Source organism: Phodopus roborovskii, unplaced genomic scaffold, assembly GCF_943737965.1.
Source record: "Phodopus roborovskii unplaced genomic scaffold, PHOROB, whole genome shotgun sequence".
NCBI lineage: Eukaryota > Metazoa > Chordata > Mammalia > Rodentia > Cricetidae > Phodopus > Phodopus roborovskii.
In genome coordinates this window covers 48,355,828-48,369,977 of record NW_026126517.1, presented here as the reverse complement: position 1 = coordinate 48,369,977, position 14,150 = coordinate 48,355,828, and positions in this window count along the sequence as shown.

Below are 14,150 nucleotides of genomic sequence, written 5' to 3'. Positions count from 1 at the left end.
CAAGTTCACTCGTAGTTACCCGAACATATCGTTTTTCCAGTTCTTCTGGTTTCCCTGAGATGTTTCTTCATTCTGTCCTTAACCATGGGTAGATTATAAAGTATCCATGACTTAATTTACTTAAAGTAAAGCCATTTTCTGTCCCCTCCAGTTTAGATCACCTTTGAATGCCAGAGTATTTTTGATCTGGTTAGAATATTATAGTATTCAGTTGGAGAATGTCATTAAAATTCTGGAAAAGAAAAGAATTCAGAACAGATTATACATTTAAAATTGATTTTTAAAAATTTGTATGTGTATTTACCTGCATGACGTAAGCACACCCCATGTATGTAGTTCCTAAAGAGAACAGAAGAGGTCATCAGATCCCCAGGTCCTGGAGCTACAGTTGTGGTCTACCATGCAGGTGCTGGGGATTGAACATGGGTCCCTCTGAAAGAGCCGCTGTGCTCTAGACCACAGCCATCTCTTCAGTCCCGGATCACCCAGTTTTAAAGAGAAAGTTCTTAGGAATGGAAATAATTTTATGTGAGAGTGTAAAGGAGACAACTCTGTCAGATTAATGGTAATAGTTTGAATAGTGTGGTGTGTCACCCTTTGTGTGTGAGCCCATGAAAAGAAAGTAACTTCTAAAGATACAGGTTATCTCTGAGAAATTTTATTTTGTCTCTAAAGAGCAAAGATATTGTATAAGCCTAGAATCTCTGAAGAGACCATAAGCTCTCTTGTCCTCTAAATTTATCAAAGGTAGTATCAGTCAGTCATTTACTTGAGAAACATATCAAAATGAGTTACAGTAAAGAGATAGAGTATCAGTAAAAGAATACAGTTCAGTATATAAAAGATTCTTAGAGATAACGTAGTAACTAACTAAATAAAATTTAAAAAGTAAAGCTGAGGGTCTTTATGCTGCCTGAAGAGATTAATAAATTACTTTATGGCAAGTTGGCTACTTACACACACACACACACACACACACACACACACACACACACACACACGGGGGGGGGGTTTCTTTGTGTAGCTTTGGAGCCTGTCCTGGAACTCCCTTTTTAGAGCAGGCTGGCCTAGAACTCACAGAGATCCACCTGCCTGTCTCCCAAGTGCTGGGTTTAAAGGTGTGTGCCACTGCTGCCTGGCAATTTATATTTTTATTTGACAAGCACACACACACAGAACAAATTTTTGAGGCAGAGACTATCTAGTTCTGGCTGGCCTGAAACTTGCTATGTTGACTAGATTGCCCTGGAATGCACATAGTTGCTGGGATTAAAGGCATGTACCACCATACCCTGTGGACAAGCAAGATTTTTGTGGATTTACGTTTTGACAAACATGGATAAATAGCTTAATCAAGCTAATTAACAATGTATTACCTCATACACTTATTTATAGAGAACACTTAAAATCTATTCTTGTAGCAATTTAAAAGAATGTAGTGTACTATTATTAACTGTAGTCAACATAACATACAGTAGATTTCTAGAATTCTTTTCCTGTATAACTGAGTTTTTTTTTTTTTTCTTTTTTTAATTCTTTGACAACATCTTCCTAATCCCTAAAAACTTTAACTTTTGAGCAAAGGTCCCTTCTTGATGTGGCTGCTGTGGGTATTTATGCGTTTCTGTTTCTCACAGTGCCTTGGGAAGCTCTGCCATCTGTGGATTCACAGAATTTTTGATTTATTGACATGAGTTGTCATTCGATATCTTCTTAGAAAAAAAGACTCACTTCAGAGGGGATGAGGCAATGTAAGGACTATGCAAACTGATGGTCTTGTTACACAACCTACCATGAAGTGGCATGAGCACCGGAACCCTTACCTAGGGGGCTTATGGATGACTCCCAGGGGAGAAAGCAGAGCTGTTTTCCAGCGTGTTGTATACATCTTCAGGTCGTGATTAGTGGATGGTGCTAGGTCCCTATTAATTAGGATACTAGGTTTGGTAACAAAAGATGGGAACAGCTGTGTTCCCACTTAGCATAACTCTGTGCGTAGGCGTGGGGTAGAATATTATTGTAAGGTGTGTGACTTTTGTTTATGCTGCATTTGTTTAACTCTGTGAAGCTGTGTTACTGTGCTTGTCTAAAACACCTGGTGGTGCTAATAAAGCGCTGAATGACCAATAGCAAGGCAGGAGCAAGGAGAGGTGGGGCTGGCAGACAGGGAGAAACCAGGAAGAGGGAAGCAGCAAGGAGTAACTAGAGAACAAAGGGAGGAGGACGTCGGGGCCAGCCACCCAGCCTCCTGGCCACACGGAGTAAGAAGGAAAGTAAGATCTACAGAAGTAAGAAAGATAAAAGACCAGAGGGAAAAGGTAGACGGGTTAACTTAAAGGTAAGAAAAGCTGGCTAGAAACAAGCCAGGCTAAGACCGGGCACTCATAACTACAAATAAGTTTCCCTGTGTAATTTATTTGGGATCTGGGTGGTGGGCCTCTCAAAAAAAAAAGGCCAAAAGAGTCCCCAAAATAACCCAAAACAACAACAACAAACATTGAACTACATAGTTGTCTTACACAGTGGCAAAATCCCTGATTTTGTGGCAAAAGAAACTTAAGGAAAGGTTTATCTTGGCTCCCGGTTTGAGGTTACTGCCCATCACGGGGAAACTTGAATGTCAGAAACTTGAAACAGCTGGTCACATCATATTCACAGTTATGAAGCACTAAGTGAGGAAGACGTGCTCCGCTCACTCTCCTTTTTATTCAGTCTAGGACCCCTGCGCGTGAGAGATTGTTGCCCACAGTTCCCACCTCTTAACCTAGTCTAGAAAACCCTTCACAGATGTCCCTGGAATTGTGTTTCCTAGGTATTTCTAGATCCTGTCAGCTTGACATTCCAAATGAATCACTTGGAGAAAGTATTCCAGTGTTGTAGTTTTTAGAGTCTGTGGTTTAAAAGGCCTGAACTTACAGAGAATGAGTTCCTTTCAAAAAGGAAGGTAGATGTCCTCTAAAGTTAAGACTATATCTGCTTTTTGTCACTTTGAACACTCTCTGTCCATATCTGCTGGCATATAAAAAAGAGCAGTGAACTAATGAACACGCTGGTAGGAATCATTGACCTTCATCATCACGAAGAGGCAGGGTGTTGATGCACACAGGGGTATGAAGTGGGGTTGGTTGCTATTCAGGGAACCTACCGGGACATTTCTTAATATTACTGTGCCCCATTTTAACAGTATGTAGGCAAAAATGGCAATCGCCATCTGGGAGGGCCTTATTCTTCTGAGCATTGGATACCCGAGATATTCTATCAGACAAACCTTAGCCACAGAGAGTGCTTGTTAGGAGGAGGGTAATTGAGAATGAGTGGGAGAAGGATGTGCATTTACTCGAAGACTGCCACCAAGTGGTTGATGTCGGCTCAGAGCTGCATTCAACTCCAGAAAATTACATTGGGGCTGTGAGCTGCCTCACTTAGAAACACCTGGAAAGTGTACCCAGCCTCCTGCTCATCGCTGACTCATACCCTGTGGTGACACTACAGCCCATAGCTCGCAGATGGATGAGTTCACCGCCCCTTGCATCAAGGATAATTCCTAGGCTCAGGCATGCTTATGAGCTCCTTATGGAATTAGGCTGAGGCTAGATTTCAGCTTTTAGACATTTCTTTGTGTAGCCTCTTCCACATTGCTGTGTTGCCTCCTGTCTACCATCTTGATCACTTCTTCCTAAGAACTCTCCAACACATCATTTGTATGAAAATCCTCTGTCAGGCCCTGCTTGTAGGTCCAGTCTCCATCTACAAAAAAGGAACGCCTGGGGAACAAGATGTATTTGCCTGGTATGCAGCAAAGAATAAACCTTTCCCCTCACCTACCAGGAGACGACTGCTAGGCCCTTGGAATCTGTTGTTATGCCTTCACTTGCCTTGGTGCTTTAACCACCAGGTGGCAGGGGGAAAGTTAAGTGATTTGTGATGGGTATTTGGGCCATGTGATTGTAGGGGGAAATGGAAATGGTTTATAATAGGTGTTTGGACCACACACTATCAGCATTTCCTGATATTGAGAAAAATTATTAGCCATTTTGTATACGATCAAACCATATTTAAAAAAACTCTAGACATAGGCTATTGAGATGGCTCAACATCAGTGTTTGCCACTATCTTATGAGATCCTATGGTAATTTTCATCAACCTAGCTAATCCTGTCACTTCATTTTTTAGCTTATCTTGTCCCAAGTGTGAGGGCCAAGCACTTGAGAATAGCTTGGGGGGACACACCATGGTAACCTTTGGGAGAGACCCAAATGCTTAGAAGAAATATAAATAGGAAGTTGTATACTAGGAATTTCAAACCACACATTCTATTCTATTTCAGTCAGGTATATCTTAAGAACTAGGAAAATGGACTGGGACTGAGAGGATGGGTCGATTGGTAAAGTGCTTGTCTTCCAAGCAAGAGGATCTGAGTTTGATTCCCAGAACCCACATTTTGTTTTGTTTGTTTAAAAGCATGTTATTGTAGTCCCAGGACCAGAGAGGCAGAGACAGAAGGGTCTCTAGGGCTCTCTAAACCCCAGGCCAAGAGAGGCCCTGTCTCAAAAAAGGTGGATTTTATTCCCAAGGATGGGACCTGAGATGTCCTCCGGGTGTCATAGGCATATCCGTACATGTGCACATGAGTGTGCACACATACATATAATATATTCTCTCTATACATGTATAGATATGTATATAACTTTGGAGAAATACATATCCCAACCTGGAAAGTAAAAATGTGTGCTCCGAGAAATTGAGATAGGCTGGGGAGATGGCTCAGGGGATAAAGTGCTTGCCTTGCAAGTGTGAGGACCTAAGTTCAAATCCTCAGAATCCATGTGTGTTAGTTAGGGCTCTGTAAAGAACAGAATTGATAGAATGAACATATATCTATATGTTTAAAAAGCCACTGAAGTGGCTTACAGGCTGGAAAGGCCAAGGATCCCATCATTCAGTCAGGAGACTGGATTTCTCAGCAGTCCCGTTCTGGTGCTGGAGTCCCAGGGAGGTCATAGAGCAGCAGTTCTCAACCTTCCTAGTGCTGCACTTTAACACAGTTCCTTATGTTGTGGTGACCCCCAACCATACAACTCTTCATTGCTACTGTTATTAATTGCAATGATAAATATCTGATATATGGGCTATCTGTTAGGTGACCCCTGTGAAAGGGTCATTGGATCCCCACTTGAGAACCACTGCCCTAGAGAGTTGGCAGTTTTCAATCCACTTTGGAATCCTGAAGAAGCAAGACCTAACGCCACTGAAGGAATTGCTCAGGGTAGATGAAGTTGCCAGTGAATGAAGGTAAACAGAATTCACAAGCTTCCTCCTTTTATGTGTGTGGTCATCAGAAGGGGTGACTTAGTATATATCTTCTGACCTCAAATGATCCAGATTTAGGGTGGGTCTCCCGCTTCATATAATCCAACCAAGAAAAATCCCTCACAGATGTGGCAGCTGCTCACGTTAGTTAATTCCACATGTAGTCAAGGTGACAACGAAGATTAGCCACCACTCCCCATAAGGTAGGTTTTGGTAGCCAAGTGACCATGAACTTTTAAGGTTGGTTTCCTTATGTATAAAATAGAAATATGTTTATTGCTACTTTCTAGAGCTATGAGAATATTATACATGATCTGTGAAAAAATGCTCAATCCAAGCCAGGTGGTGGTGGCGGCGGCGCACGCCTTTAGTCCCAGCACGGGAGGCAGAGGCAGGCGGATCTCTGTGAGTGAGCCTGGTCTACAAGAGCTAGTTCCAGGACAGCCTCTAAAACCACAGAGAAACCCTGTCTCAAAAAACATAATAATAATAATATAAAAACTTAATCCAAATGAAGTGGTTAGTAAATGTAGCTATTGTAATAGCTTTCATATTGGGTTTAAATTTTAACTCATCAAGTATCCTAAAGTGGCACCTTTCTGGCATTTTATCTGAATGTGCTAACTAACTAAGGTATAGAAACTAACCCATTTGGGGTGCTCTGTCCTCCCTCTATCATGAATAACTTCTTGAGGGCCAAGCTGCTTACTGGCATCCACTTTCCTAATTCTGCTAATTTAAAGGCACTTTACTCGTGACATTCTGTGGTGATATTTTGTTTGTGATCTAACAAAGTTTGCCCCAAGATCAGAGTGCAGAGCTAACCCACTAGTAAGCTATACACCTGAGCCACTAGTTAGCCTAGTAGGACAGGCAGTGGTGGCCACACCTTTAATCCCAGCACTCGGGAGACAGGCAGATGGATCTCTGTGAGTTCAAGGCCACCTTGGGCTATATGAGTGTGAATCAGTCTAAAAGAGAAAGAGAGCTCACACCTTTTATTCCAGTACTTGGGATGACATGCCTTTAATACCAGCATTGGAAAGGAATATAAGGTGGGAGGAGACAGGATCAGGGGTTTGGGGTTTGGTGGAGACAGATATAGTCAGATTCGGTCTGAGGTAGAGTAACAGCTACTGGCTGGACTTTTGCTTTTCTGATCTTCAGCTTTAACCCCAATATGTTTCTGGGTTTTTATTATTCGTGCTATAACATCCAGTTTTTCTGTTTCTGACCCTCTTGCCACCAATGTTTTTGTCTTTCTCATTAAGTTGGAAGTGTTTTATTAGTTGAAACCAGACCTGCTGAAAGGTGAGATTAATTTTCCTGATCTAGAGGTGAGTTATGTGTGCCTGGGGAGATGATTAGTTAATTGTCAATTTAAGAGACTCTAGAATCACCAGGGAGATAGCCCTCTTAGCATGAGAGTGGGATGATCTTGATGACAGTAATTGATGTTCCAAGACCCATGAGTGTTGGCAGGACCGTTCCCCTGGCAGAGGATCCTGTATGAGGAGGGAGCAGGCAGAGACTGAGTCACTTATCACTGTCCGTTTGGCAGTTGAGCAGTGTGACCCGCTGCCTCAAGCTTGCTCGACTTTCCCACTGTGATGGACTGTCCCTTGACCTGGAAGCCAAAAAGAAACCCTTTCTCCCTTGAGTTGCTTTAGGGGGAGGAACTAAGGCACCTGACTTTTCACATGTATTCTCATCTGTCTATGTTGTCCCAGGCCACATTTATGGGATTTCTACCTCAGTTCGTTGCTCAGAATTCAAGTTCCTTGTTGGGAACAGTGAATCAAAGGCATGTAGAAAAAGATGCTAACAGCCTGTCCTTGAGGGCTAAATCCAGTGCTGCACAAACCCAAACTTTTGGTAAGCTTCTGCTTCTGAAATCCCAAATTGCTGGCCTTTCTTGATCTCTTATTTTGTCTACTCCAGCCCACTGGAAGAAATTCAGTGCCAATCTGAATTGGCGAATTTACCATATGAACTCTGGCTTGCTACCCTGTGATGTGACACAATCTTATAACTAGGTCAGTTTCTCCTCCTGACCCAGCCAGGACTCGACTCCCAATAGAGCTCAGGACAACGCTCCTACAGGCTTCAGCTGCATAAACAGCCTTCTATTTAGTGCCCTGAAGAACTTAACCTGTGCTGCATAACACGTGTGCTTTTAAAAATCTCCTAATCACCTGATTTTATGACAGACACTAATTTGTTGCTGAGCTTCAGATTCCATTTTTGTTTTAGCGTCCTAGGAAAATTGCTCAAGTTGCTTTAATTAGTATCAATTTGGTTGTCAAATTTTCAAGATGAAGCCATTGTGTTTCAGCATTATTTAAGCTAGGGCATTAAAATTAGCTGGGGATTTTTTTTCAAGAATTACTAATTATGACCCAATTTTAAATGTAACATTTAAAAAGAATTATTAATAAGTCTATATCCTATCTCTTTGGGCTACAATATCTCATAGTTATATAAAAAGTTAATTGCTAGCCAAAATTTGTATCCCTTTTCACTGTGTAAAATGTGTCAACGAAATTGTCTATATTAGAAAAGGCAGAACGTGAGTAATTGCAAAGTAATTTGTATTTATCTTTGGAGTGCATTTGCCCTTAAATTTGAATATGTCTGAGTCTGATGTCTAGGGAATTCATATCAACATAATGAAGCTGTGCTATAAAGATCTCAGATCAGGAGATTGCCCCCCCACCTTGTTTCTTTCCTAGGTTGAGAAAGAAAGCTAAATTGAACCCCATTTCATCTTCAATAGATTTGTATGTTGAACACAGATGTGCAGATGTTAAGTTATTGCCCTGGGAGGATTCAATAGCAGAGTAAAAAGCTGTTAAAATGAGAATTTTTAGATCTTGATAGGATTTTCTGGTAAAGGCGAAGAAAGAGAATACAAAGGAGAAATGTAGGAAACTAAGAAATTCTACCAGGGTAAAACATTTAGAAATAATGTTGCAGAATTCTGTTGCAAGAACAGGGAGGCACAGCTGCCAAAGAATTAGGCTGGGTTGGATATCTTACAATACATTATGAACCATAGAGATAGAAGTAGGGATGGGGATGGGGATGAAGAGGCAGTAATAAGCTACTTGAGTACAAACTAGTATTTTTGAAAATTAGGTCATATCTTGTGGAAAGGCACCTGTTGCTGTAATGATAAAATTTTATCGTGTTTTGGAGCTAGAGAGATGGTTCAGCAGTTAAGAGAGCTAACTGCTTTCCCAAAAGACCTGGGTCTGATTACCAGAACCCACGTGGTGACCATAGCAACAAATGATTTTTTCTAATTGTCAATACCTAACAATCTACCCACAAAATTTGCAAATGAAAGACTGTATTCACTAATGCCTTGTTTCCTTTCTCTAATAGAATGTACATGCCCTGAGACTAGTTGCTGTGCCATAGATCTTCATGTCAAGAAAAACATTTGGTACATATTAGTCCATTTTTAAGTGAACAGAGTACATGAATACAAATGTATGTGTATCTCTAGGACTGTTTCGTTGTCATGAATACCAAGCACATAATTGTCTGATCAGCCATTTTAAGGTCTTACCAATTTGCTTCCTACATGTTGTGTGAGCTATATGAAATAATTATGGCTAATTGTGGTTTATTTTATTTGTATTACATCTTTTACAAAAAAAATTATTTGAGATGGCACCAGAATTATTACAGTGGCTGAGCCATTCTGCTTGCTTGCTTTCTTCTCTCTCCTACTCTCCTCCTTCTGGAAGCATTTCTGTTAAAAAAGTTTCATGGTGTGAGGCTAGAAAGATGGCCCAGCAGTTAAGAGCACTTGCTGTTGTTGCACAGCACCCAGACCATTCCCAGCACCCACATCAGGAAGCTCACATCCAGCTATAACCCAAGCTCCAGGTGACCCAATGCCCCCTTCTGGCTTCTGTAGGCACTGTACATACACACATCAGGTGCACATACATACATGCAGGCAAAACATGCATAAAATAAGAATGCATTTTAAAAAGTTTCTATGAGCCAGGCAGTTGTGGCTCACACCTTTAATTCCTAGCATTTGGGAGGCAGAGGCAGGCAGATCATGTGAGTTGTGGTCTACAGGACAGGCCCCAAAACTACACAGAGAATCTCTGTCTAGAAAAACCAGGAAAAAAGTTTATATGAATAAGGAAAAGACTCTCTGGGTAGAATCAGGTAGTTTTTCACATTGAGTTCATGAGGGCGTTTCCAAAGACATCTGGCAAATAAGTCACCAAATAGAGGGTTAAAATCCACTCTGAGTTGGGGTGCCATTGTGCAGTAGTCTGGCAATAGGGATGAAATTTTAAGAAGCAGGAATTAACTAGCCAGTGAATGAGTCAAGCTTGATTCCTCCTGATTCCTGATTCCTGGACTTGGTTGCTGGTATCCCTAGAGGACCAGCTTCATCATCTTTGAACTTGAACTCACACCGGTATCTCAGGAGTTTCAATGGTGTCTTTCTCTGAGGCTTCTATGCTTCTTGGTCTGAGCATCTCCTAGTTTCTCTAGCTCTCTGGCCTGTAGATGGCCACCATGGAACTATTCATAATCTAATTGAGTAAGTCAATTGCATCTCTCTCTCTCCCTCTCACCCTCTGCTGTGTTAGTACTCAGGCGTCTGTACTGACCTGCCTTTGGAATTCTGTCAGGATATGCCCTCAGCTGCTGCCACTAAGAGCACCACCTGTGCCTATTCATTATGTTTCCTTTTAAAAGGGTCCTGCTCACCTCCCTCCCTCCCTCCCTCCTTCTCTCTCTCCCTCTGTCTGTTCTCTCTCTGCCTCTCTTTCCTTTTTCCTACTTCTTCTGTCCCTGGAGGCCAGTCTCCCCCATTTTACAGTCCTTTTCCCTTAATAATAATTTAAAAAAAAAAAACCCTCTGTGCTTGAACTTTATTGCAAGGCATCTTTCTCTCTCTAGCCACTTTTTAAAAATTATAACACCCTTTTCCCATTCTTCATCTCTCTCTGCCTATCCACCCTTCCATTATATCTGTTTCTCTAGAGAGCCCTAAGGGTTGGGGAGTTAGTTCAGTGGTTAAAGCACTTGCCAGAAGCTTGATGAACAAAGTTCAAATCCTCAGAACTCATGTAAGTGCTGGGTGGGTGTGGTAGCCTGTCTAATTGGGGTGGCTTGCTTACAGCTTCAGAGGTTCAGCCCATTCTCATCATGAAGGGGAGCACGGTGGCATGCAGGCAGCTGTGGTGCTGGAGTTGTAGCTTAGAGTCCTCATCTTGCAGGTAACAGGAAGTCGATTGTCACATGGGCAGTGTCCTGAGCATAGGAAACCTCAAAACAGAGACAGGATCCCCAGGGCAAGTTGACTATCAAGATTAGCTATGTCAGCAAGCTCTGGGTTTGATTGGCAGTCCCTGCTTCAGCGAATAAGGTGAAGGAGGATGATTCCTGACAGCCTTGGGCCTCTACATACATGTGTACCCATGTACATAGACACCCACATATGGAAATGTGTGTATAACACATACATGCAAAAAGATGTAAAAGAAAGAACTCTGATGTGGTAGTTTTAAATGTATTGGGCCCCCATAATCTCATAGGGAGTGGCATTATTGGAGGTATGGTTTTGTTGGAGTGGGTATGGCCTTGTTGGAGGAAATGTGTCACTGTGGGCTACTCCAGAACCATGTCTGCCTGCAAGCTGTCATGTCCCCCTTCATGATCATAATGGACCTAACCTCTGAATTGTAAGCTAGCCCCAATTAAATGTTTTCCTTATAAGCGCTGCGGTGGTCATGGTGTCTCTCCACGGCAATTAGAAACCCTAACTTAAGATGCCTGATTAACATACCTGGCATGAAAGTGTTTGGAAGGCCCTTGCATAAAAGCCCTTGCAGGCACGTCTGCCCCAACTGTCTAAAAATCAAACGTCTATTCAAAGAAACTCAGTTGGGATTAGGGGTGTGGACTAGGTTAACTCCAGCAGAAGAAAGAGGTGTGGAAAAATCAAGCCAAGGAAAGCCAATCAGCGAAGCCACCTTTAGACACCAGAAGGAGGCAAATATTCCTTCCCCCTTCCAGGGTTTGAAAGGATCATGGTCCTGCCAACACCAGGATTTTTGAATGTCTTACTCCTAAGACTACCAGACATTTGAGTTGTATTCTGCCACCAGTTGGTAGTACTTGTTAAATTAGCACAGAATTTCTATTCCCTTCAAGTGTGTTTTCTGGCCCAGAATGTATCTATCTCAGATGTTGATTAGCTTGAGCTGTTTTGTTGTACTGATTAGGGTACCCTTGTCCTTACTGTTGTTCTACCATGTAACCTGTCAGCTACTGAAAGGCATGTTGAAGCTGCCATCTGCAGTTCTCGTGTGACTGTTTCTCCTTGCAGTTTGCAGTCATGCTAACTGCACCATGCCATTTCTACATTAGGCAAATGCATTCTAAGGGTTAGTATGTCTTCTTCAAACATTGAGCTTTTTGTCTCTATATAATATCCCTCTTAATAGTTCTTAATAGTTATCCTGAAATCATCTTGGTTTGAAATGAATTTGATACTACAGCTTAATTTCGGTTAATGTTAGTATGCTCTGTTATTCTTTAGCCTCTGACCTTTAAAATAAATTATTTTAAAAGGGTTTTAACTTCTTGATTTATTTCACATATTTACCACTCACCACATAAAGTGTACTATTCATTTTAATATATTTAGGGGGATGTCCCACCAACATTCTGTGTGTGTGTGTGTGTGTGTGTGTAGCTCTGGAGCCTGTCCTGGAACTTGTTTTGTACACCAGGCTGGCCTTGAACTCCTAGAGATCTGCCTGCCTCTGCCTCCCAAGTACTGGGATTAAAGGTGTGCACTATTATACTTGGCCACTATAATATGTTTTAAAGTATTTTTGTATTCTACAAAAACCCTTCTACCCTTTTGCCATCTGCCAGGCTTAGGCAACCCTTAATTTACTTTCACTGTTTATGGATTTGGCAATTCTGGCTACTTTATGGTCATTTTGTCACATTGGGATGAGATTATATACTTGTGGTCTTTTGTAAATGGAGTTACATAATATGGTATGAGTTTTTAAGTTTCTTTTGCTTAGCTTAATGTTGCCAAGGTCCCTTTATATTGCAGCAGGTATCAGACACTTTGTTCATTTTTGTTGATTAATAATAATTCATTAGGAGGGCTGGAGGGATCACTCAGAGTTTAAGAGCACTGGCTGCTCTTCCAGAGGTCCTAAGTTCAATTCCCAGTAACCACATGGTGGCTCATAGCCATCTGTAATGAGATTTGGTGCCCTCTTCTGATGTGTAGGTATGCATGCAGGCAAAACACTGTATACATAATAAATAAATCTCTAAAAAATAATATTCCATTATACAAGTAGATTGTTTCATCTGTTCTTCAGCTTCTGATAATTTGGGTATTTTTCACTTTTTGGTTATCATGGATAACATTTCTATACACTTCACATATAACTTTTGGATAGTTACTATTTTTTTTATTATTATTTGGTATATACATATTGAATTAGTTACCTTTCTGTTACTGTGAGAAAACACCATGACCATAGATAACTTATAGAAGTGTTTGTTTTGCCCAACGGGTCCAGAAAGAGAAGCTTTAGTGGCTGGGGGCTTGGCAGGAGGCAGCCAGAGCAGGAAGCTGAGAGTTCGCAGCTTAAACTGCAAACATGAAGCCCAGACAAGGACTGGAAGTGTGGTGAGGATAGCAACTCTCAAAGCCTACCCCCAGGGACTCACTTCCTCTAGCAAGGCCATGCCTCATGAAGGCTCCTAGGGACCAGGTATCCAAACAGTGATCCCATGGAGGGGTGGCATTCTCATCCCAACCACCACATCAAGGTGTACACTGCCGGGTATTGGGATAACTGTGTACATTTGAAAAGAATTGCCAGACCATTTACCCAGACACTGCATGAGCTTTATTACACCACCACTAACAATATAAGGCGCAAACATCTCCATACACTCCCTTATGTGTTCTGTCCTTTTTATTACAGCCACCTGAGTGGGTGTGAGAGGGTGTCTCGAGGTAGTTTTGGTTTCCATTTACCCCAAGACCAACAGTACTGAGTTTCTCTTTATATATTTTAGTTATTTGTGTATTTTCCTTGGATACACCCTTATAAAAGTCCCTTTGGTCTTTTCCTTTTTGTAATCTGATAGCTCTTTACATGTTGAGGACACAGGTCTGTCAGATAAATTTCCAAATGTTCTGCTGTGGTTTGGGGTTTTTGTTTTATGGTATCTCGCTTTGATGACGTCTACTGTGTTTCTCTTTTGTTGCTTATCCTTCTGGGGGCATAGCAAAAGCTCTGGTAACTCCGCCTCAGTGATTCACACACATGGTGCTTATAGGCAGTTTTTCATTTAGCTGTGCTTTTGAATTCCTTTTTTGTATCTAGTGTGAAATACTGGCCGAGTTAATTCTTTTGCTTGTGGACATGCAGTTGCCTTCCGTTGTTGCAGAACACTCTCCTCCTTGAATGACCTTGGCATCCTTAAGCCAGGTGATTGTAAATGAGAAGGCTTATTTCTGGACTCCCCAAACAATCAGAAACGTTGGCCTGTGTTGCAGGCAGGATCCTAAGCTTGAGCTCATTTACTTCTCAGTTACTCAGTGATGTTGACTCTATTCTTAGTCCTGTCTGGCAGCGGAAGTAGCTTAGATCATGGGTGGTATGTCTGGGCACAAACTTGCGCTGACACTGACAGCCTGAGCTTTCAGCCGTGACGAGAATAAATGGTAGCAACCAGAACTGTACACCTGTACTGAAAAATCCATTTTAACAAAAACCACTGTAAGTCGGCTTGATCTACTGGGGTGGAAAAAC